This window comes from Chlorocebus sabaeus, chromosome 14 (genome assembly GCF_047675955.1).
Source record: "Chlorocebus sabaeus isolate Y175 chromosome 14, mChlSab1.0.hap1, whole genome shotgun sequence".
Classification (NCBI taxonomy): Eukaryota; Metazoa; Chordata; class Mammalia; order Primates; family Cercopithecidae; genus Chlorocebus; species Chlorocebus sabaeus.
This window is the reverse complement of record NC_132917.1, coordinates 47,066,015-47,089,578: the sequence shown is the minus strand read 5'-3', so window position 1 is coordinate 47,089,578 and position 23,564 is coordinate 47,066,015. Positions and strand designations below refer to the sequence as shown.

The 23,564-nt window shown below is 43.1% G+C and overlaps 2 long non-coding RNA genes across 2 annotated transcripts in view; both read left to right on the top strand.

The window, feature by feature from the left end:
• The window catches only part of LOC119627230 (uncharacterized), a 162,506-nt gene that overhangs the window by 44,463 nt on the left and 94,479 nt on the right, over window positions 1–23,564 (top strand). The window lies entirely within an intron of this gene.
• The window catches only part of LOC103220324 (uncharacterized), a 34,399-nt gene that overhangs the window by 5,762 nt on the left and 5,073 nt on the right, over window positions 1–23,564 (top strand). The window lies entirely within an intron of this gene.

Below are 23,564 nucleotides of genomic sequence, written 5' to 3'. Positions count from 1 at the left end.
GCCTCCCAGTTTCAAGCGATTCTCCTGCCTCAGCCTCCTGAATAGCTGGGATTACAGGCATGCGTCACCACCCGGCTAATTTTTGTATTTTTAGTGGAGACAGGATTTCACCATGTTGGCCAGGCAGGTCTCAAACTCCTGACCTCAAGTGATGCACCCGCCTCAGCCTCCCAAAGTGCTGGGATTACAGGCATGAGCCACTGTGCTTGGCCAACCTTTCTTCTTTTTGATGTGGCTACCAGAAAATTTAAAATGAGGCTGGGTGATGGGGTTTCACCAGCCTGGCCAAAATGGTGAAACCCTATCTCTACTAAAAATACAAAAAATTAGCCAGGCGGGATGGTATGCACCTGTTGTCCCAGCTACTCAGGAGGCTACTGCTGGGACACGTAGGCTGCAGTGAGCCACGATCGCGCCCCTGCACTCCAGCCTGGGTAACAAAGCGAGGCACTGTCTCAAAAAAAAAAAAAAAAAAAAAAAAGAAAATTTAAAATGTATCTGGGTGGTGTTATATTTTATTGGACACCATCAGTCTGGAGGGTTGGTTGATGTATGCCCTGGGTAGTTACTAGGGTTATAGCTGTACACCCATATTAGCCTGGGTGGAATGCCTGCCTGCTCAAGAAACCAGGCTCAGATTTGAACCTAGTCAGCATTATGCTTAGGATAAGAAGTTCAGGGCTGGGTGAGGTAGCTCATGCCTATAATCCGAATACTTTGGAGGCTGAGGTGGGAGGATTGCTTGAGCCCAGGAGTTTGAGACCAGTCTGGGTAACAAAGCCAGACCCTCTACAAAAAACAAACAAATGGACCAGGCACGGTGGCTCATGCCTGCAATCCCAGCACTTTGGGAAGCCGAGTGAGGCAGATCACCTGAGGTCAGGAGTTTTGAGACCAGCCTGGCCAGCATGGTGAAACTCCATCTCTAGTAAAAATACAAAAACTAACTGGGCATGCCAGTGTGCACCTGCAGTCCCAGCTACTCGGTAGGCTGAGGTGGGAGGATCACCTAAGCCTGGAAGGTCAAGACTGCAGTGAGCTGTGATCATGGCACTGCACTCCAACCTGAGTGACAGCAAGACACTGTCTCTAAAAATAAAAAATGAAAAAAAATTTTTAAAAGTTTAGTGAGGAAAGAGTGTAACAATTGTTGTGTATCAGTTCTCCACATTTCTCCAGAATTTGGCTCCAGAATTCTAAATTTCAGCTGAGGCTAGAAGGTGGCAGGATATAACCTTGTGGGGTCTCTTTGAGGGAGGAAGTCTTTGCCCATGAGAGTAAAGGGAGAAGCTTCCGGGAGAAGCTCATGAGTCAGGAGCTGGTGGAGGGGCTGGGATCCACAGGCCTCTGAAAAACACCTTGTACACGAAGGAAATACGTCAAGCTGTTTTAAAAGATTATCTCAATTTCGTAACTATGAATTATTTTATTTTCTTCCTGTGCTTTTCAGGATTTTCCTAATCTTCTACAGTGAAAAATAACCAGAAGAAACGTTTTTTTGTTTTGTTTTGTTTTGTTTTTTTGTTTTTAAGAAAAGAGCAGCACTTTTTGGAGCAAGAGGGAAGCAGTACTGAGTTCACAACTGCTACTAGAAGGAAGCTGCTCAGGGAGGGGACTCAGACAAGATGCTGCAAGTCCCAGTCTTAATGTAAAGCAAATCTTAATGGAGAGCAGTTCTTTTTGTGGAGGCTGGGAAAGCTCCATAGAGCAGCCTGTGCAGGCAGTCCTGACTGTTGAATACTGATGTAGTGTGGAAGTTAAGGGGATTCAGGAGTCATACAGAACTGGGTTCAAATTCTCACTGTACTGCCAGGCGCGGTGGCTCACTTAATCCGAGCACTTTGGGAGGTCTTGGTGGGCAGATCACTTGAGGTCAGGAGTTCAAAACCAGCCTGGCCAACATGGCAAAACACCGTCTCTACTAAAAATACAAAAATTAGCCGGGCGTGGTGGCGCATGCCTGTAATCCCAGCTACTTGGGAGGCTGAGGCAGGAGAATCATTGAACCCAGGAGGTAGAGGTTGCAGTGATCTGAGATTGCACCACTGCACTCCAGGCTTGGTAATAGAGGGAGACTCTGTCTAAAAAAATTTTTAAAAAGAAAAAAAAAGAAAAAATTCTCACTGTACAATTGACCATCTGTGGGTCCTTGGCAGACCATCTACCATCTCTAAGCCTCAGCTTCCTCACTTGCCACAACATTGCAATATCTTTTAAGGTAGTAAATACTCAACAAATGCTAGCTATCCTTATCATGGAGATTTAGCCTTTCAAACATCCCAGGGATAGGAAATTGCAAAAAGATGCTGAGCCTCCACCATGGGTATTTCACTAGCCTTTTCAATTAAACAAAACCAAAAGGGAACAGGTTGCAGACAGGCTTGCAGGGAGATGGAATCCTCAGCTCCATGAGGTCACTCAGCTATACACAAGCTGTATTCCAATGTTGCACTTTTACATTCCATTCTGAATGTCAAAGTCTCTGAGTAAAGTCTGTGGTTCCAAAAGCTCTAATTAGGTGAAGGCAGAATAATGGTAAACATTTTCACAGTGTACTTATATCAACAACCTGCCTGGCACAGAGGACAAGAAAACATGCATCACCCTTCAAACATCCTCACTAGTGTTAATCAGGGGCTCTAGTTGGCTCGATGCCAGGCCTAATTGGGCAGAATTTCACTGCCCAGCTCTGGAACAATCACAATGTGTTGCTTTATTTTTCTTTCCTTTTTTTTTTTTTTTTTGAGACAGGGTCTCACTCTGTCACCCAAGCTAGAGTGTGGTGGTGCAGTTATGGCTCCCTCCAGTCTCAACCCTACAGCTTAAGTGATCCTCTTGCCTCAGCCTCCCGGGGACTGCAGGCATGCACCGCCATGCCCAGCTGATTTTTAAATTATTTTGTAGAGACAGAGTATCACTGTGTTGCCTAGGCTGATCTCAAACTCCTAGGTTCAAGAGATCCTCCTACCTCAGCCTTCCAAAGCGTTGTGACTACAGGTGTGAGCCACCATGCCCGTCCACGATGTGTTGTTTCATTGCTATTGGGCTCTACTGATGTTAATAATACATTGCTTCAGAGCTTTCCGTGTTTTTGCTTGTATCTTTGTTCTCGGTGTTTTGTCTCTACTCAGAGACCAGACCATCCTTATGAGCCTTAGCTTGCTGTGTTTACCTGTTCTTTCTCCCCTAGTGGCATTTTCCAGACATGTTGAAGCAGTGGGTGGTAAGTAAGGACACCATTCGCAATTGGGCCCAGAAGTCCAACAGGAGGATGGTTTCTCTTGGGTTGCAGGTCACTGTCCTAGGGCCACAAGCGTAGGAGCCCTGATGGTGTATGGAAGAACTGAGTCAGCTTGCAGAGGACCTGGTGACTCAGAAAAATTACATGCAGATCACATACATTATCACAGTGTCTTAACCCAATGACTGTCAACCCAGTGAGCAATTTTGCACCCCAGGGGTCATTTGGCAATGTCTGAAGACTTTTTTGTTTTTTCCACAGGGTCTTGCTCTGTCGCCTAGGCCGGAGTGCAGTGGCGCAATCACAGCTCACTGCAGACTTGATCCCCCGCAGCTCAGGCCATCCTCCCACCTCAGCTTTCCAAGTAGCTGGGACTACAGGCACGTGCCACGATGCCCAGCAACATTTTTAATATTTTTTGTAAAGACAGGGTCTCCCATTCTTGCCCAGGCTGGTCTCAAACTCCTGGGCTCAAGTGATCCTCCTGCCTTGGCCTCCCAAAGTGTTGGGATTACGGACTTGAGCCACTGTACCTGGCCTGAAGAAATTTTTTGTCACGACTTGGGGGCAGAGCACACAACTGGGGATGAAACTACTATTGGCATTTAGTGAGTAGAAATCGGGTGTGCTGTTAACTATTCTACAATGCACAGATGGTTTTCCTGTTCTCCTCACCCCACATACAAAATAAATGATATGGGCTGGGTGTGGTGGCTCACACCTGCAATCCCAGCACTATGGGAGGCCAAGGCAGGTGGATCACCTGAGGTCGGGAGTTCGAGACCAACCTGGCCGTTATGGTGAAATCCTGTCTCTACTAAAAATACAAAAATTAGCCAGGCGTGATGGCAGATACCTGTAATCCCAGGTACTCAGGAGGCTGAGGCAGGAGAACGGCTTGAACCTGGAGACAGAGGTTGCAGTCAGCTGAGATCGTGCCCCTGCACTCCAGCCTGAGCGACAGTGCAAGGCTCTGACTCAAAAAATAAAATAAAATAAAATAAAAATGATCTGGTTCAAAATGTTAATAGCAATGAGGTTGAGAAACTCTGGGTTAAGTTGACACAGCAATCAATGCTCTGCATTCTGTGTCCCTAATCCACATATCCAACATGGGGAACAATGCACACTCAGGCAGCTCCTGTCCCTATTCCTACACCTGTCCTTCTTAGTTCTGACCTCTGTGCCTTTGTTCACGTGATTCCTTCTGCCTGGAGTGTTCTCCTATGCACCCATCTGAACCCTGCCTTTTCTTCAAAGCTCAAGCATCTCCTCTCCTGTGACACCCTAGTCACTGTAACCTCTCTGACCTTCCTCACTTGCAATTCTTGGTAGTATGGCCTTGAGGGCGGAAACTGGACTTGGATATATTTGTATCCTCCACAGCATTTAAAGCTCCCAGTATGTATTTGTGATAAGGTTCCCAGTATGTATTTGTTGAATAACTACACACCTCAGCCGTCCAAAATTTTTCCTCACTCTTCTATTGAACATTATTCCTGTATTTTAAGAAAAGTGGTTGAAAGGTAGAAGCCTTGATTGACTGAGCTCAGGAATACCTTTGGTGGAATTGGATTTGATCTGCATGGCCCAGAGAGAGGAATTTTATAAATTTCTAACTCTTTAACTGAAACAGCCACCAGTCCTTCCTGTAAAAAATCTGTGATGACATCTACAAGTCAACAAATAACATTACACTGTTTGCCAAACTGCATGCCCAGAAGCGGAACAGCAAGGACCCAAGGTGACAAGCTTCTTAATTTCTCTAGTGTCAGAGCAACAGCTCTATCAGTCTAGAGGAGTCTGAAAAAGTGGCCCAGGCCACACCTTTATGACTTAGGATATTCGATATTTCTTTGATATTGTATTGCACAGTTTGAGCTGAAAAATCGTTTCCTTGTGTGTGTAGTAGAGTGGGGTTGCACAGTAGGGGAGGAAAAAAAACTTTTGAAGAAAAAGCATAGGCCACAGTGTCAGATGTATGAATGTGAGTGTTAATCTCAGTTCTGTTATGTTCCAGCTATGAGACTTTAGGCAATTTCTTAACCTATCTGAGCCTCACTTTAGTTTCCCATCTGTAAAGTGGAGATATAGCACCTACCTTATTATGACCTAGTGTGGATTAATAATGCCGATTGGCTGGCACAGAAGCTGCTACATGAGTAAGCTTACATAAATGATATCTTTTTCTCTCCTTTACTTTCCTTCCCTCCTCAGCCAACAATGGTATGGTAAGAGCAACAGTGTTATAATACTTTGTATTTTTGAAGAATTTTTATGTCCCTTTGCTTTCTTTAAAGTAGCCAAGGCAAGGATTTTTAATTTGTCAGAAAAGACAATTCCAAGGTTAGAGTTGCAATAAAGTAATACAAATAATATAGTTATAATTTCTTACAGGTCCTCTCTGTAAACCTAGAAATGAGTTGGTTTCCTGAAAGCTAGCATTCCTTCCCTTAAACCTTCTCTTTTTCTTACCTTATTTTTTGTTGTTGTTGTGTGTTTGTTTTTAATCTACAGATAGGTGGAAAGGAACATTATTTTCTTATACATTTTTCCCTTAGGCAATCTCATCCACTCACTGGTCCATAACGACCATCTATACATAGATGACTCACAAGGATGTTCAGAGCTCTCTTCTGAGTTCTAACTGGCACGTCTAGCTGCCTGTTTATCATCAATGCACCCCAAGTTCAGCAAATAAAAATCGAACCCTGCAGCACTCCTGCTTAAAATGCTTTAATTCATCCCATTATTCTCAAGAAAAACAGGAAACTAATATAGCTGTGTTGTACGTCATCTCGCCAGTAGCTCTCTGGCATCACCTTACATCAGCCCCCTGTGGAGGCCCACTTAGAACCTCCGAGTTAATATGAAGATTATTTTAAGCTGAAGACATTTGAGGCTCAACCAATGTAGAAAGAAGCCTTCTCAGAGCTTCCCTTATCTGACTAAAAGCAGAAACTTTTGGGAAATGAGGCTGTCATGGATTCCTTCTTCAGAGCAGCTTTTACTCCCAGGAAGGAGATCAAGAATAAACCTACATAAATCCCCAGTCTGGGGGAACTTTTATGGCCACTGAAGAAAATTGAAAGAACACTCATATCTGCATGAACAAGCATTATCACAACATTTCTTATCTTCCATTTGTTCTTGCAGAAACCCATTTGTCTTTTCTAAAGAAACTCATTTGGTCTTCTGATAAAGACCTCTTCTTTCCCTTTCCTTTTCCCTCCTAAGTTAGGAATTTAAGCCTCTAACTTAAATCATCTATTGTGCTACTTCTTTTGTAAGCTCCTGTGTGCATACAAATAAATGTTTCTTCCTGTTGATCTGTCTTTTGCCAGTTTAATTCACGGATTCCTTGATACTAAACGTAAGAGGATAGAGGAAAAGTTTTTCCTCCTGACACTGCCTTGATCTCTGTGCTCTTACTCTGGCTTTTTTCAGCTTTTTTTTTTTTTTTGACGGAGTCTCAGTCTGTCTCCAGGCTGGAGTGCACTGGCGCAATCTCAACTCACTGCAACCTCTGCCTCCTGGGTTCAAGCGATTCTCCTGCCTCAGCCTCCCTAGTAGCTGGGACTACAGGTGTGCGGCACCACACCCAGCTAATTTTTGTGTTTTTATTTTTTATGTTTTTGAGATGGAGTTTCACTCTTGTTGCCCAGGCTGGAGTCCAGTGGTGTGATCTCGGCTCACTGCAACCTCCGCCTCCCAGGCTCAAGCGATTCTCCTGCCTCAGCCTCCCGAGTAGCTGGGATTACAGGCATGTGCCACCACGCTTGGCTAATTTTGTATTTTTAGTAGAGACAGGGTTTCTCCATGTTGGTCAGGCTGGTCTCGAACTCCCAACCTCAGGTGATCCGCCCGGCTTGGCCTCCCAAAGTGTTGGGATTACAGGTGTGAGCCATGGCGCCCAGCCAATTTTTGTATTTTTAGTAGAGACGGGGGTTTCACCATGTTGGCTACGATGGTCTCCGTCCCTTGACCTCATCATCCAGCTGCTCCAGCCTCCCAAAGTGCTGGGATTACAGGTGTGAGCCACTGTGCTCAACCACGGTTCCTTTTAGTTTTATGATTCCTCCTGCCAGACCTCTGCCTATACCCTTCCCCTTGTCAAGAATGCTTTTCCTTTCCTCTGGCATTTATATAACTACTCCTTATCTTTCAAACTAGTTCAAACGGCAGCTCCCCAAGGAAGCCTTCTCTGACCTCCCAGTTAGAGACTGTTCGGGCATCCTATATTTTTCCTTTATAGCACTTCTTATACTAGCAATAAAAATGTGTATGATTATTTGATTAATGTCTTCTACCCCGACAGACTGAAAGTTTTTTGATGGTAAGGGTCCTGCCTAGTTTTGCTCACCATTTTATTCTAAGTTCCTGACACAAAGTAGGCACTCAAGAAAAGAACTACTGAATGAATGCATGTTTAGAAGACAGAGGAGAAACTCCACATATGATAGACTAGAACTACTCCCTCTGGGATGCCCCTTTCAAGCCAAGGTTGTGTGGACCCCTACATCACAGTTCTTTGAAGTGCAGTCATATAGCTGGGGCAAAGCAATCTCAAAATAGCCAGTGCTACTGTGGGAAGAGCCGTTACTCTATCGGGGCAACTGTCCTGGCCAGAGATTAAGTGACAGTTTACTTGAGAAAGGTTGACCCAGAAAACCATCCTACAATATGCAACATGCATGAGAGAACCTGATCAAATCTAAAAATAGCTCCATCACTGCAACTGGAAAAACTTTAGTGAGGATTCAGCCTCTCTCCTTGCAACCCCTACCTCTATGGAGACTTTGATCTTTTTCACTGAACTACAGAATCCAAGAATGGTGGTGCTGGGAAGCCATCTAGTCTACTGCTCTCATTTTAATTTAATTTTTAATTTGAAGCATTTTTTATGGAGACAAGATCTTGCTGTGTTGCCCAGGCTGGTCTTAAACTCCTGGCCTCAAGTGATCCTCCTGCCTTGGCCTCCCAAAGTGCTGGGACTATAAGCATGAGCCACTGTGCCCAGCCTGCTCTTATTTTGAAATGAGAAATTTAGCTTCAGGGAGGTTTAGCTATTTCCCCTATATCACCCAGGCAGTCGGTTGCAGAAACGGCTCAGACAGGAGCTTTCTAGCTTCACCACAGTAATGCTTGGGTTTGTGATCTGGAAGACCAAAATAGACACCCTTTTATCAACTAAGACAGGTTCTAAGGTTAAGGAAACAAAGTTACCTACGGGTCTACCAACTGGTGGAGGGTTCGGGACCCAGCTAGCATGGCAAACTGCTAAACTCCTGAGACTCTAAACCCCCTAACAATAAGAGATACCAGCCCTCTCCTAACACGAATTTACAACCCAAACCACTACAGCTCTGATTGGACAGCAGACCAGCCTTACAAATATTCTTTCCTGAATAAGCTACTGCAGACCTTAAGCCTTAAGCCAGTTTCAGCCAGCTTACAGAAGCCGCACACAAACTCTCTTTGTGTCCTTTAGTTCACCTTTTCACATAAAGCGCCAAATTCCATCTGATTTTTATGCCAAAACCCTGCCCCAAAGTGAACATGGAATATATGTTACCTATATGTTTATCCATCCTGCATGCACTGGGCTCCCCTCATAATTATGTATAGCCTTTTCCCAGAAACCTGATGAATATGTATGACTCTGTTGTGTGATACAGGCCCTGTAAAGCATGAAACCCAAGTTTCCTTCTTCACTTCAAAGAGACAGGACCTTCTGTCTACACTGGAGACTTTCTCTTTCTGGGTTGCAAACCAGTATCACCAATAAAACTCTCCATTCCACTATTTAGCCATCGTTGTGGTCTTTTGGGTAACAAGGTTGACACCACCTAGCTTTTAGGCACCTTGGATGCTGAAAACCCTGCAAGATTTATGTTCTTGTGGGTCACCCAAAGGGGAGGCAGGTGAGTGGGGGCTTATTTCCTACTTCTCTGGTTTATAGTCACAGTGAGCAAAAGTCTCAGCAAGGGAACCCAGGCAAACCACTCAAGTTCTGTGTGAAGAATACCTGGAACAGAGACTGGCCTATGGCAAGATAAAGGATAGGAACTTGGGTTCCAAGAGTTGATCTTAGCTCTACCACCAGACAGCCTGGGTTATCCCTTGGGAAACACACTGTCCCTCTAAAATTTGTTATATGGGTTGATAATACTGACTTCAGGCTATTGTGAGACTCAAATAAGATAACGTACTAAAGACCTTTAGCACAATGTCTGACATCTGGTATTCAATAAGTGGCAATATTGCTCAATTTCATTCCAATACAAAGTTACAAACATCTGTGGGAAGTCTGCTTCAAAGACAAGCAATAGGGGAACACAGTAATTGTTTGGGAGGGGAAAACTCGGCACTCCTTCCAAATGACACATTCTTTCTTTAGATATGTTAATACTTTATTTAAAAAAAAATTTTTTTTGAGACCGGATATTGCTCTGTCATCCAGGCTGGAGTGCAGTGGTGTGATCTTGGCTCACCGCAACCTCTGCCTCCCTGGTTCAAACGATTCTCGTGCCGCAGCCTTCCCAAATAGCTGGGATTACAGATGTGCACCACCATGTCTGGCAAATTTTTGTATTTTTAGTAGAGACAGGGTTTTGCCATGTTGGCCAGGCTGATCTGGAACTCCTGGCCTCAAGTGATCCGCCCACGTCAGCCTCCAAAAGTGTTGGGATTATAGGCGTGAGCCACCAAGCCACTGAGTCCAGCCCTAGGTATGTTAATACTTTAAATCAGGTTGCAGTCAAGTCCTGCTGGCCAGCTGAGCCTCTTGCAATGACTTTGCATATCTGTGCTCAATCCATTAGTCATAGGATTTACACTTCAACATCTACAGCAATCTTTTTTTTTTTTTTTTTTCCCGAGAGGGAATCTTGCTCTGTCACTCAGGCTGAAGTGTGGTGGCGAGATCTCGGCTCACTGCAACCTCCGCCTCGTGGGTTCAAGCAATTCTCCTGCCTCAGCCTCCTGAGTAGCTGGGCATGTGCCACCACGCCCTTCTAATTTTTTTTTTTTTTTTGAGACGGAGTCTCGCTCTGTTGCCCAGGCTGTAGTGCAATGGCACGATCTCGGTTCACTGAAACCTCCACCTCCTGGGTTCGAAGCGGTTCTCCTGCTTCAGCCTCCTGAGTAGCTGGGACTACAGGTGCGTGCCACAACGCCCGGCTGATTTTTGGTATTTTTAGTAGAGATGGCATTTCACCATGTTACCCAGGATGATCTCGATCTCCTGACCTCGTGATCCGCCCACCTCGCACCCCAAAGTGCTGTGGTTACAGGCGTGAGCCATTGTACCCAGCTAGAGCAATCTTAGTTCCCTCCTTCCCAAATTCTCAAGTGGCCTATCCCTGTAACACCCAGCCACAGACAAAGAGCAGTCATCATTATTAAGAACTTTGGAGGCCCTGATTTGAGACAATTGAAGGGATCCAGAATAAGCCATTGTAGCATAAAAATTATTGTGAGCTGATAGCATTTGAGGTCCTGAGGTCCCTTATCTTCCTAAAAGCAGAGGCTCCCAAAAGAACTCTAAAGAACTCAGTTGTCATAAATCCCCTCCCTGGGAACAACTCTAATCTTGAGAGAGAATTTGGCAGCACACCCAAAGAGACATTATCAGAAAACTGTCATATCTCCCATCTGTTCTCCTAAGGGCCCATTTATCTTTCCTAAAAGTCATTTGTTTTTCCATAAGTGCTCTTTCTCTTCCCCTTGTCTAAGAAGTCATTTATTTTCCTAGTAAGTATTCTTTTCCCACTCCGCGTCACCTATTAAGGTGGTATAAAGCCCTAAAGTCTATCCACCCCTTTGAGTTGCATTTCTTTATAAATGCCTGTACATGATTAAAATTCATCTTTTCTCTTGTGAATCTGTTTTTTGTCAGTTTAATTTTAGGCTCCCAATTACAAAACCTAAGAGTAGAGGAAAAAATTTTCTTCCCCACAAGGTCAACCTCCTGTTCATAAACTAAAAACACAAAATACATAAAATAAATATAAGGAAATGTAAGTTTCTCAAGATGTTACTGGAAAGGGATCCTGAGCCAGACCCCAAGAGAAGATTCTTGGATTTTGTGCAAGAAAGAATTCGAGGCAAATCCATAAAGTGAAAGCAAGTGTATTAGAGAAACAAAGAAGCAAAAGAATGACTGCTCCATAGGCAGAGCAGTCCCAAGGGCTGCTGGTTGGCTATTTTTATGGTTATTTGTTGATTATATGCTAAACAAAGTGTGTATTATTCATGAATTTTCCAAGAAAGAGGTGAGCAATTGTGGAACTGAAGGCTCCACCTGCTTTTAGACCATATAGGGTAACTTCCTGATGTTGCCATGGCATTTGTAAACTGTCATGGTGCTGATGGGTGTGTCTTTTAGCATGCTAATGCATTATAATTATTGTATAATGAGCAGTGAGAGTATACTGACCAGAGGTCACTTTTGTCGCCATCTTGGTTTTGGTGGAATGTGGCTGGGTTCTTTACCACAACCTGTTTTATCAGCTAGGATTGCATAACTTACTGGGAATGCAGCCCAAAAGGTCTTACCCGTATTTTACCCAGCCCCTATTCAAGATGGAGTCACTCTGGTTCAAACACCTCTGACAATTATGACTATTTTGGTGTTTTGGTTATTTTTTCTATCCAACATCAAACTTTTTCTTTTTTTTTTTTTTTTTTTTTTTTTTTGAGACGGAGTCTTGCTCTGTAGCCCGGGCTGGACTGCAGTGGCCGGATCTCAGCTCACTGCAAGCTCCGCCTTCCGGGTTTACGCCATTCTCCTGCCTCAGCCTCCGGAGTAGCTGGGACTACAGGCGCCCGCCACCTCGCCCGGCTAGTTTTTTGTATTTTTAGTAGAGACGGGGTTTCACCGGGTTAGCCAGGATGGTCTCGATCTCCTGACCTCGTGATCCGCCCGTCTCGGCCTCCCAAAGTGCTGGGATTACAGGCTTGAGCCACCGCGCCCGGCCCAACATCAAACTTTTTCAAAAGCCATTTTCTGGTGTCCTTGCTTTACTGGTGCCTAAACATGTCTGTCTATTGTGCAATCCAGCCTTGGGCATTGTTAGTCCTAATTTTGCAAACCTGGAAATAAAAGGTAGGAGTTCAGGGTACACAGTTGGTAGAGTGGAGTGAAGATAAAGCTGAGGTTTATTTGACTCCTACTACACATCTTTAGCGAATCCTTTAGATTATTCCAGTTCATTGTAATCAAGGGGCCAACGTAAATATTTTTGGCTATGAATTTGGGGAACATGCATCTTCAAATACCTCTGAACAATAGGAGTGAAAAGGCGTGATACCATTTCTCTGCCATCATAAAGGTCATAATCAGAACTTCAATAACAAAAGATGGGTTAACAAGAGAAAACATAGCACCATCATAAAGGTCACAATCAGAACTTCAATAACAAAAGATGGGTTAACAAGAGAAAACATAACACACTTATTTAATCAAAGTTATACCTGACCTGATGGATTTCAGAAGTGAAGACTCAAAGAAGACCCAAGGGAAAACTGTCCATTTCTATGCTTAAATTTGATGAAAAATGGACAGTCATATAGAAATGTGATTGCACAGAAAGGGAACAATCTAATAGTAATTGACCAAGTAAGGAGATTTAGCAGGGCCTGTCTAGACTCTTCTTGGCCTCCCTGTACGACATTTCTGTCATGCGCGGCCATGTGAAGAGACCACCAAACAGGCTTTGTGTGAGCAATAAAGCTTTTTAATCACCTGGGTGCAGGCGGGCTGAGCCCAAAAAGAGTCATCGAAGGGAGATAAGGGTGGGGTCGTTTTATAGGATTTGGGTAGGTAAAGGAAAATTACAGTCAAAGGGGGGTTGTTCTCTTGTGGGCAGGAGTGGGGGTCACAAGGTGCTCAGTGGGGGAGCTTTTTGAGCCAGGATGAGCCAGGAAAAGGAATTTCACAAGATAATGTCATCATTTAAGACAAGGACCGGCATTTTCACTTCTTTTGTGGTGGAATGTCATCAGTTAAGGCGGGGCAGGGCATTTGCACTTCTTTTGTGATTCTTCAGTTACTTCAGGCCATGTGGGCATATACGTGCAAGTCACAGGGGATGCGATGGCTTGGCTTGGGCTCAGAGGCCTGATAATTTCTTCCTCATGGGTAGAGGTTAGCACCCCTGCTGGAATCAAAGTCTTATGACCTACTTTCAGACAATGTAGGTCAGAGAATTTCTTTATGTTCAGTTCTTACTTGGAAAGATGGGGGAAGATAGGATTAATATTTCTCGGTGTTATGGCTGGTGTTGGGGAAGAGGGGAGCTGGTTTCTATGACCCACCTTGTGGAAGAGGGAATCTAGTTTCTATGGCCTGCCTTGGGGGAGGAAGAGAAGCAGGAGAAAGAAGGGTAGGAGAATGTCATGTCAACCTAAAGAAAGACACTGGAGAAAAATATCTCAAAGTATGTTAAGTTTATTCAGGAATGAGAAATGAGGATTATAACCTGGGTGCACGGAACGGCAAGCTACAGATGCATCAGGTGAGGGAAGGGTAAAGGGAAGCCTTTATTGGCACAAAGGGAGAGGTTCCCATAAGATGCTTAAAAGCAGAGTACATTGGTTTCAGAGGCTCAAAGAGTTGTTGCCCATTCTTTGGTGGAGATGTTATTACTGGGTAAGTGTCCTTTTGAGAGCACCTTTTCTGAATTACTGCAGCCCTAATGAATGTCTAGTGGTAAACCTTGTCATAGAAATATATGAATCCATGTGAAAAGTACAAGCTGTGCAAAGCAGGAGATGTGAGAAGGACATGAAAAGATTTCTTGTGGGATTTTCAGGAAGTCCTTGGAAACAGTTCTTATCTCAGACATGGAAGCATAAGCCCCCACTTCCTCATGCCTTCCTGGCCTTATTTTGTCTGTGTCTGACCAAAGTGATTTCTTCCTGGTATCTGCAACTTTCACAGTCAGAAAGATGCTTTGCTTCTGAGGCCCTTTCAATGCCCTTCAGTTCAAAGTATTCAGCATACCAAAGCACCATACTTTGGGGGTATCACTTTGTGAGTCCCAACAGTAGAATAAGCTTTTAGAAATGGAATTTTTAGCTCAAAGCCTATGAACACTCTTCCCTGCCCCGCCCCCTGCTCCCCAGAGACAAGGCCTTGCTCCATCTCCCAGGCTAAAGTGCAGTGGCTCCACTGTGGCTCACTGCAGCCTCAAACTTGGACTCAGCTTCCTGAGTAGCTGGGACTACAGGCATGTGCCATTACACACAGCTAATTGTATTATTTTTACTTTTTTTTTTTTTTTTGAGATAGAGTCTTCCTCTGTCGCCCAGGCTAGAGTGCAGCGGCACAATCTCAGCTCACTGCAACCTCCACCTCTTGGGTTCAAGCAATTCTCCTGCCTCAGCCTCCTGAGTAGCTGGGATTACAGGTGTGTGCCACCACACTCGGCTAATTTTTGTATTTTTAGTAGAGATAGGGTTTCATCATGTTGACCAGACCAGGTTGGTCTCAAACTCCTGGCTTCACATGATCCACCTGCCTCAGCCTCCCAAAGTGTTGGGATTACAGGTGTGAGCCATTATGCCCTGCCTTATTTTTACTTTTATTTATTACATGAAACCTTGCTATGTTTCCCAGGCTGGTCTTGAACTCCTAGGCTCAAGAGATTCTCCTGCCTCAGTCTCTCAGAGGGCTGGGATTACAGACATGAGTCACCACACCACACTGCTATGAACAGTTTTAACATCTGAATGTTTCTAAATTATCTGGTAGTATTTTCTCATTTCTTAGGAACTCAAAAATCTTACTTCTTGTTTCTGCTTCACTTTTTGTTTGTTTTTTGAAATTATGGTTCTGTAAATCATGTGTGTTTGCCTGTCAGAAACTGCTAGGACCTAGTTATTGTCTTTCAGAGGAGAGTCTGAAAGGCCTGGTCTGGGTGCCAGAAGTGTTGTCCAGAAAAAAGACCTGGTAGACAAGATTGGAGGTTGACTGCCTTCCAGTTTAAAGGCTAGAAGCCTGGGAAAGGAGCTGGTCTTCCACTGTTTGTGCTGGGAAGTCTGTGAAAGCCTCAAAGGGTGATGTAGAGATCCGGGCCTGCAGGTTTCTGTGGTTATTTCTTTGTTGGAGGAATTCTATGGGATGGAACCTTGAAACATCTTTGGAGTGGGTAGGGAGAAAGTAGTGACCCACAGCCTCTGTCCAGTTTTGTACTCTCAGAGTCATATACCTGCAGATATTTATTTTGGTTTGGTTGGTTTTGTTTTTGAGTTTTCCTAAAGGCACAGTGTTGGTATCTACGTTTGCACTGGACCCATGGATGAAGCTGTAGCACTGAAGCTTATGGTTCTTGTTTGTGCAGCTGTAAATAAGAAAAGCCTTTGCCCTCCCCACAGAGGAAAAGTAACTGGCCACTTGGGATCTGCTTGCAACTGTAGCCCTGCATACTTGTGGTTGCCTTCTTTGCAGAGAAGCTTGGTTAATAGTGTAGGTGAGGCAAAACTTTTTCTCTATTCTTTTGTGTTCTGTGACGGAAGCCTATGGATTCAACTGACAAAAGACAGATTAACAGGAGAAAAAAGACTTGCAAACTTAATGAATGTTTTTAATTTTATGTGCAAGAATTACACAGAAAACAAGTGAAAACCCAAAGAAGTGGTTGGACCCAGGGCCTATATGTTATTTTAATAATGGGCAATAAATTGTGGAGAAGTAACTATGTAAAGGAAAAGGGCTTGGGCTCCCAGTGGAAACAAATTTTGGGAAAGTAAATATATGGGGGAACTAATTGTAGATAAGAATTTTTTAGTAAGGTTTGTTATGCAGACTCAAGTCGGGTGCAGACTGAAGTGAGAAGAGTCATGTCAGGTGATTAATAGTCTTCTCTTCCTGGTATGGGAGAGGGAGACACTCTTACAAACGAGAATTTCTGTTACTTTTACAAAAGGGAACCGTATGCTCTGCTTTCAGAAAGAAAGGGGGAGGGCAGAGAGTTCTTCCTGAGCCTGCTGGTTCTTAATTGCTGTCAGCTGAAAATCATCCTAATGCCAAACTGGTATATTTTGGGGTGGCATATTCTGATCCCCTTCCACAGATTGTAGGAATCTGTCACTTTTATTCATTATAGGGATCTCAAGAGAAGGAAAGGAAATGCAAATAGGTATCAAGATTTTATATATATATATAAAAAATATATACAAAAAAGTATTTTTTTTTTTGAGACACAGTTTTGCTCTGTCCCCAGGCTGGAGTGCAGTGGTGCGATCTCGACTCACTGCAACCTCTACCGCCTGGGTTCAAGCAATTCTCCTGCCTCAACCTCCTGAGTAGCTGGGATTACAGGTGCACACCACCATGCCCAACCAGTTTTTGTATTTTTAGTAGAGACAGGGTTTTACCATTGTATTTAGTCAGGGTTCTCTTAGAGGGACAGAATTAATAGGAGATATATATATACACACACACACACACGCACACACACACACACATTATTAAATATTAACTTATACAATCACAAGGTCCCACAATAGGCTATCTGCAAGCTGAGGAGCAAGGAGAACCAGTCCAAGTCCCAAAACTGAAGAGCTTGAAGTCTGATGTTCGAGAGTAGAAAGCCTCCAGCATGGGAGAAAGATGTAGGCTGGGAGGCTAGGCCTGTCTCATCTCTTCACGTTTTTCTGCCTGCTTTATATTCACTGGCTGCTGATTAGATGGCACCCACCCGGTTAAGGGTGGGCCTGCCTACCCCAGCCCACTGACTCAAATGTGAATCTCCTTTGGCAACGCCCTCACAGACACACCCAGGATCAACACTGCATCCTTTAATCAAATCAAGTTGACACTCAATCCTGATCTAAAGTGATCCATCTGCCTTGGCCTCCCAAAGTGGTGGGATTCCAAGCGTGAGCCACCGTGCCTGGCCAGTACCAAGCTAACATGAATAATTAGCAGTCTGTTCTAAAAATACACTCAGAATTTGTTTTGATCAGGTATGGTAAGACATGCAGACAGAGAAATGATTATCATGAAGAAAGAAGTTTGCCCTCACAGATGCCTAAAGACACTTGGCATGCTACACAGAGGGGCATGGGGTTGTACCCAGGCTGGTCAGGAGGCAGAAGTGGGGAGCGTGGCCCAGAAGCTTTACTGGAGTTTTCACAGGAAGGAATGAGCCAGGCAGGGTAGGTACACTGAGAAAGTTTAGGACTGGATAGTTTGAATAATTTCAGGGGGCTCTGGGCTATAGGGGTGTTCCTTTGTTGTTCGGTGCCTGGCTTTGGAGTGATTTAGAGTGGGGAGAATATTGGCCTGATGTGTGAGAGTTTGAAAAGGAGATGATCTGGGTGTGGGCTCTGGGTTGATTGGTTTGTATATTAAACATTTGTATGTTAAACGTTAGCAAGCCCTGGGAGGAGCCGTCTCTTTAGGATCAAAGCGTCAAACGTCAGAGCAATAAGAATACAAAACATAAGAAAATATTATCAATACCCAGTCATAAAAATATGCTAAGGAAAACTACTATGAAATTGTGTTTGTTTGTTTTTAAGATGGAGTCTCACTCTGTCGCCCAGGTTGGAGTGCAGTGACGAAATCTTGGCTTACTGCAACCTATGCCTCCCAGGTTCAAGCGATTATCCTGCCTCATCCTGCCGAGTAGCTGGTACTACAGGCCACATACCACCACGCCCGGCTAATTTTTTATATTTTTAGTAGAGACGGGGTTTCACCATGTTAGTCAGGATGGTCTCGATCTCCTGACCTCGTGATCTGTCCCCCTTGGCCTCCCAAAGTGCTGGGATTACAGGCATGAGCCACCACGCCCGGCCTATTACTTCACTTTCAACATCCATGGAAAATGTCTAATTGTCATCTCTCTGGCAAACTTTGAATATCAGCAGTGATTGTGTTGTTTTGTAATCAAAACTTAAGCATAATTTTCAAGATCCTCAAACCACTTTAAGATATTAGGCTAATATGATAGAGTATTCCATTAGTTAATGAGAACTCTTTGGTTACATTGAATACCTTTTTAAAAACAAAAATTCACTGAGAGGCAGAAAAAATTACTGTGTCAGCACGCATAGTTTTTACCCTTTTTTAAAAAAGTGCCAATAAAGAGGTAAATAAATCTTCCAGAGGTTCCTAAATAAATAAAATAAAAAAGAGGTACATTCAGTAAAATATCTACTTTGTTTTGTAATTTAAGATTAATTATCTTTTAAAGCTAAATGGAAAGTCTTAATATTATCATATAACTTTATGCAGAATTATTTGTTTTTTAAAAATTTTGTTGTCATTCCTGCACAGCAATATACATAATTATATGTTTAAATATATATACATATAAATTTTTTGTTGTTGTTGTTTGAGATGGAGTCTCGCTCTGTCACCCAGGCTGGAGTGCAGTGGTGCTATCTCGGCTCACTGCAAGCTCCGCCTCCCGGGTTCACGCCATTCTCCTGCCTCAGCCTCCCTAGTAGCTGGGACTACAGGCGCCCACCACCACACCCGGCTAATTTTTTTGTATTTTTTGTAGTGATGGGGTTTCACCGTGTTAGCCAGGATGGTCTCAATCTCCTGACCTGGTGATCCGCCTGCCTCAGCCTCCCAAAGTGCTGGGATTACAGGCGTGAGCCATCGCGCCCGGCCATACATATAAATATTAAAATGAATAAATAAAGTATGTGTGATGAAGAAGAGAAGATGCCTGTTTCAAAATTGGTCTTGAAGTTTTTACTCTGTTTTTCACCAAAGGTAGTAAAAAGCTATTTACCTTTTGTGTAATCTGCCAAGATAGCAGAGATGCCTTATGTCAACTGAATATTTTTCTTCAGAACCTGTTAATTTTTAGTGCTTTTGAAACAATCAGCAAATGTTTTTCACATCTAAAAGAGCTATATTACATTGTTATGATGATGATGATGTTACCTTCCCCTATGTTTATTTTAAAATATTGCATTGTTGGCTGGGTGTGGTGGCTTACCCCTGAAATTCCAGCACTTTGGGAGACTGAGGCAAGCAGATCACTTGAGGTCAGGAGTTTGAGACCAACCTGGCCAACATGGTGAAACACCATCTCTATTAAAACGTTTTTGTTTTTTTCTTAATTTGCTTTCTTATTCTTGTTAATCAGCTAGCCAAACTAAGCATTTCTTTTACTTTTTCTTTTTTTTTTTTTTCTGAGACAGAGTCTCGTTCTGTCACCGTGGCTGGAGTGCAGTGGCGAGATCTTGGCTCAGTGCAACCTCTGCCTCCTGGGTTCAAGGGATCTCTTTCCTCAGCCTTCCAAGCAGCTGGTATTACAGGCGCGCATCACCACACCTGACTAATTTTTGTATTTTTAGTACAGATGGGGTTTCACCATATTGGTGAACAGGCTGGTCTCGAACTCCTGACCTCAAGTAATCCACCCACCTTGGCCTCCCAAAGTGCTGGGATTATAGGAGTGAGCCACCATGCCCAGCCCCTTCTCTTTTTTTGAGACAGGGTCTCACTCTGTCACACAGACTGGAGTGCAGTGGTGCCAGCCTAGCTCACTGTAGCCTCAAACTCTTGGTCTCAAGCTGTCCTCCTGCCTTGACCTTCCAAGGTATTGGGTACAGGTGAGAGCCACCACACCTGGCCAACTATTTTGTGTTTAAAATACTCTTCCCAATCAATAGCAATTGTAACACACCGTTTAGTAGGTGGATTAGAAGGACCTTGAGATTTGTCAATACCTTCAAAGATCATGATATATTTTACCCCAGAATCATTGTGAAATACTTATGTATTACACCCCAATAGAGAATTCTAGTCTGCTTCATTCTGGTATTGTTGGTTACTGTAATAAATTAACTGGAGTCATTTAATTTTGTCATCGGCAGGTGATCTCTGCTATCCCTTTCCTTTTTCTAAAGACCCTTGCTGCAAGCTATAGGTCAGAAATGGAGTCTTCTGAAAGAAACACTAAAAGAACAAGTAAAAGATTCCACAAGGTACCCTTAGCCATTGACGGTACAAATAGACTTATGGGAACAGACTTCTCAGTATGACTGATATTGCCGCAACAACTGATGCCTGTTGGCTTGTACCAAGAGACTGAGTTGGGATTTCTAGGATTCTTTTAGTTCAGAAGCAGATAATTTTGTAAGTAGATTACTTGCCTGAGATTACACAGAACAAAATTTAATTTCATAGTACCAATGAACTAATTAAAAATTATAATTTTTTTGGAATATCTTTGGTATCGTTTTAATATTGATTCTGTTTTAATTTTCTTCTTGGGCTGGACATGGTGGCTCATACCTCTAATCCCAACACTTTGGGAGGCCAAGGCGGGAGGATCATGAGGTCAGGAGATCAAGACCATCCTGGCTAACACAGTGAAACCCCATCTCTACTAAAAATCCAAAAAATTAGCCGGGTGTGGTGGCACGCACCTGTAGTCCCAGCTACTCGGGAGGCCGAGGCAGGAGAATCGTTTGAACCCAGAAGGCGGAGGCTGCAGTGAGCTGAGATTGTGCCACTGCACTCCAGCCTGGTCCACAGTGAGAGACTCCATCTCAAAAAAAAAAAAAAAATTCTTCTTGATCTACCTTTAATTCTCAATTTAGCAGGATATACCTGTGCAAAGTGGAATCAGACACTCTTTGAACCCTATTTTATTTCAATTGACCTGTAAGAACTCAGGAAGTATATCCTAGGAGAAACATTAATATAAGTTATGAAGTAGTGAATTTGTCAGGGGAACTCTGGATATGGTGGTGTGAGCCACCACATCCAGCCAATGTAACTATTTTCATAGAGTAAGAAAGAATCAGTGCTTCCAGCCCAGTGCAGTAGCTCAAGCCTATAATCCCAGCACTTTGGGAGGCCGAGGTGGGTAGATCACCTGAGGTCAGCAGTTCGAGACCAGCCTGGCCAACATGGTGAAACCCTGTCTCTATTAAAAATACAAAAAGTAGCCAAGTGTGGTGGTGGGCACCTGTAATTCCAGCTACTCAGGAGGCTGAGGCATGAGAATGACTTGAACCCGGGAGGCTGAGGTTGCAGTGAGCCGAGATCATGCCGCTGCACTCCAGCATGGATGACAGAGTGCACTTCGTCTCAAAAAAAAAAAAAAAAAAAAAGAATCAGTGCTTCCTTTAATAGGAAATAAATGGACAGGTTGCTAGTACAACCAAGGCTATAGTGGGAGTGCCATTAATATTTGAGAACAAGTTTTACCTAATCAGGTATGACAAGTTCACTTTAAGGAATAAAGACTGCAATTAATATCCACAATTAACACATGCAGTGTCTTCCCAGGAAACTGGTGTGGTTCCTGTTCCTTAGTTTACAGGTTCTCTCAGCCTTACAGGTCGTAGCCTGCAGGCTACAAACACTGGCGAATTTTAGGAATCTTGAGGAAGAGACAATTATAGCTAAAAACAGTAGTGGAGAAGAACTTCTTGATGTTGGCTTCATGGCCTCAGAATAGGTCATTTAATTTTAAAAAAATCAATTAAGAAACCACTTTGGAATGATAAGGCTGTTGAAAATGCACTCCTAAATACTTTGCATAATCTCCAGACAGAAGTTAATCATCAGGATGCAATAGTTGCTCAGCATCTTATGGCACTAGATTTGCTAACCAAAAGGAGGCTTATGTTAATTTATACCTCTTGTGCATCTGTATATAGGAATCAGACTAAGTAGGTTAGGAAGTATGTAATAAAAAGGGAACAGATTCAGAGAATACATAGGATGGCTCCCATGGAATCCATATAATAACATCTCCTCACGTGTGGCACAGCACTCTGATTAATGGGTTCAAAAATACAGTTAGATAGGAGAGTTAAGTACTAGTATTCCACACTACAACAGGGAAATTATAGTTAGCAATAATTTGTTGTGTATTTCCAAATAGCTATATGGGATTTGCAATGTTCCCAACACACAGAAAGATAAATGTTTGATAGATATCCCAATTGCCCTGATTTGATCATTACCCATTGTATACAGGTATCAAAATACCACATGTACCCCAAAATATGTATGACTGTTATATGTTCATTAAAAAATAAACTTAAAAAAATTTTAAAGTCTGGTTTTATAAAAATGTTTGGTCATCATAATCATGTCTGTGTGCTATAAATTACGCCTATATCTAATTTCCATCAAAAGAACTATAGAGGCCGGGCATGGTTGCTCATGCCTGTAATGCCCGTACTTTGGGAGGCAGAGGTGGGCGGATCACTTGAAGCCAGGAGTTTGAGACCAGTTTGGCCAACATGGTGAAACCCCATCTCTACTAAAAGTACAAAAATTAGCTGGGCATCGTGGTGGGTGCCTGTAATCCCATCTACTCTGGAGGCTGAGGCACAAGAATCACTGGAACCCAGGAGGCAGAGGTTGCAGTGAGCCACTATCTCACCACTGCCCTCCAGCCTGGGCAACAGAACAAGACTCTGTCTCAAAAAAGAAAAAAAAAAAAAAAAGTACCATGGAAAATGGCCAACTAAGCAAGAAGTTCAAATAATGATCTTGGCACAAAAGCATGAGATCAGCCTTTTTACTATGTGATCAAGAATGGTCTTCAGAGATTATTTATGGTCACAGGGGAGACTGTTTAGGAAAAATTATGCACAGTTTAGAAATAAGGCAAAAAGATGACTACAAGATCTTCTTTCTGCAATTTTTTATTGTGTTAAGATACACATAACATAAAATTTACCACCTTAGCCATTTTAAAGTGTACAGTACAGTGGTATTAGATACATTCATAATGTTGCATAACCATTACAATCATCCCATCATCCTTTCTATAACCCTACATCTTGTAAAACTGACACTGTAACTCCGATTAAACAATAATTCCCATTTCCTCCTCCTCACCGACCGCCACTGCTCCCAACCGCCACTCCCTGGCCCCTGGCAACCAGCATTCTAGGACTGTGAACGTCTATCTCTAGGAATGTGGCTACTCTATGTACTTAGTATAAGTGGAATCATGCAGTATTTGTCCTTTTGTGACTGGCTATTTCATGCAGCATAAAGTCCTCAAGGTTCATCCCTTTTTTAGCATACGTCAGAATTTCATTTTTTTTTTTTAAGGCTGAATACTGTTTCATTGTATTTATATACCACATTTTGTGTATTCATTCATTTATTGATGGACACAGGCTGCTTCCTCCTTTTTGCTATTGTGAATAATGCTGCTATGAACATGGGGGTACACTCTATTCCTTCAAGTCCCTGTTTTCAATTCTTTTGGGTATCTACCCCGAAGTGGAAGTGCTGGATAAGATGGTGCTATGGTTTGGACAGGGTTTTAATAGTCCCCACCAAAATGTATGTTGAAATTGGATCCCTAAT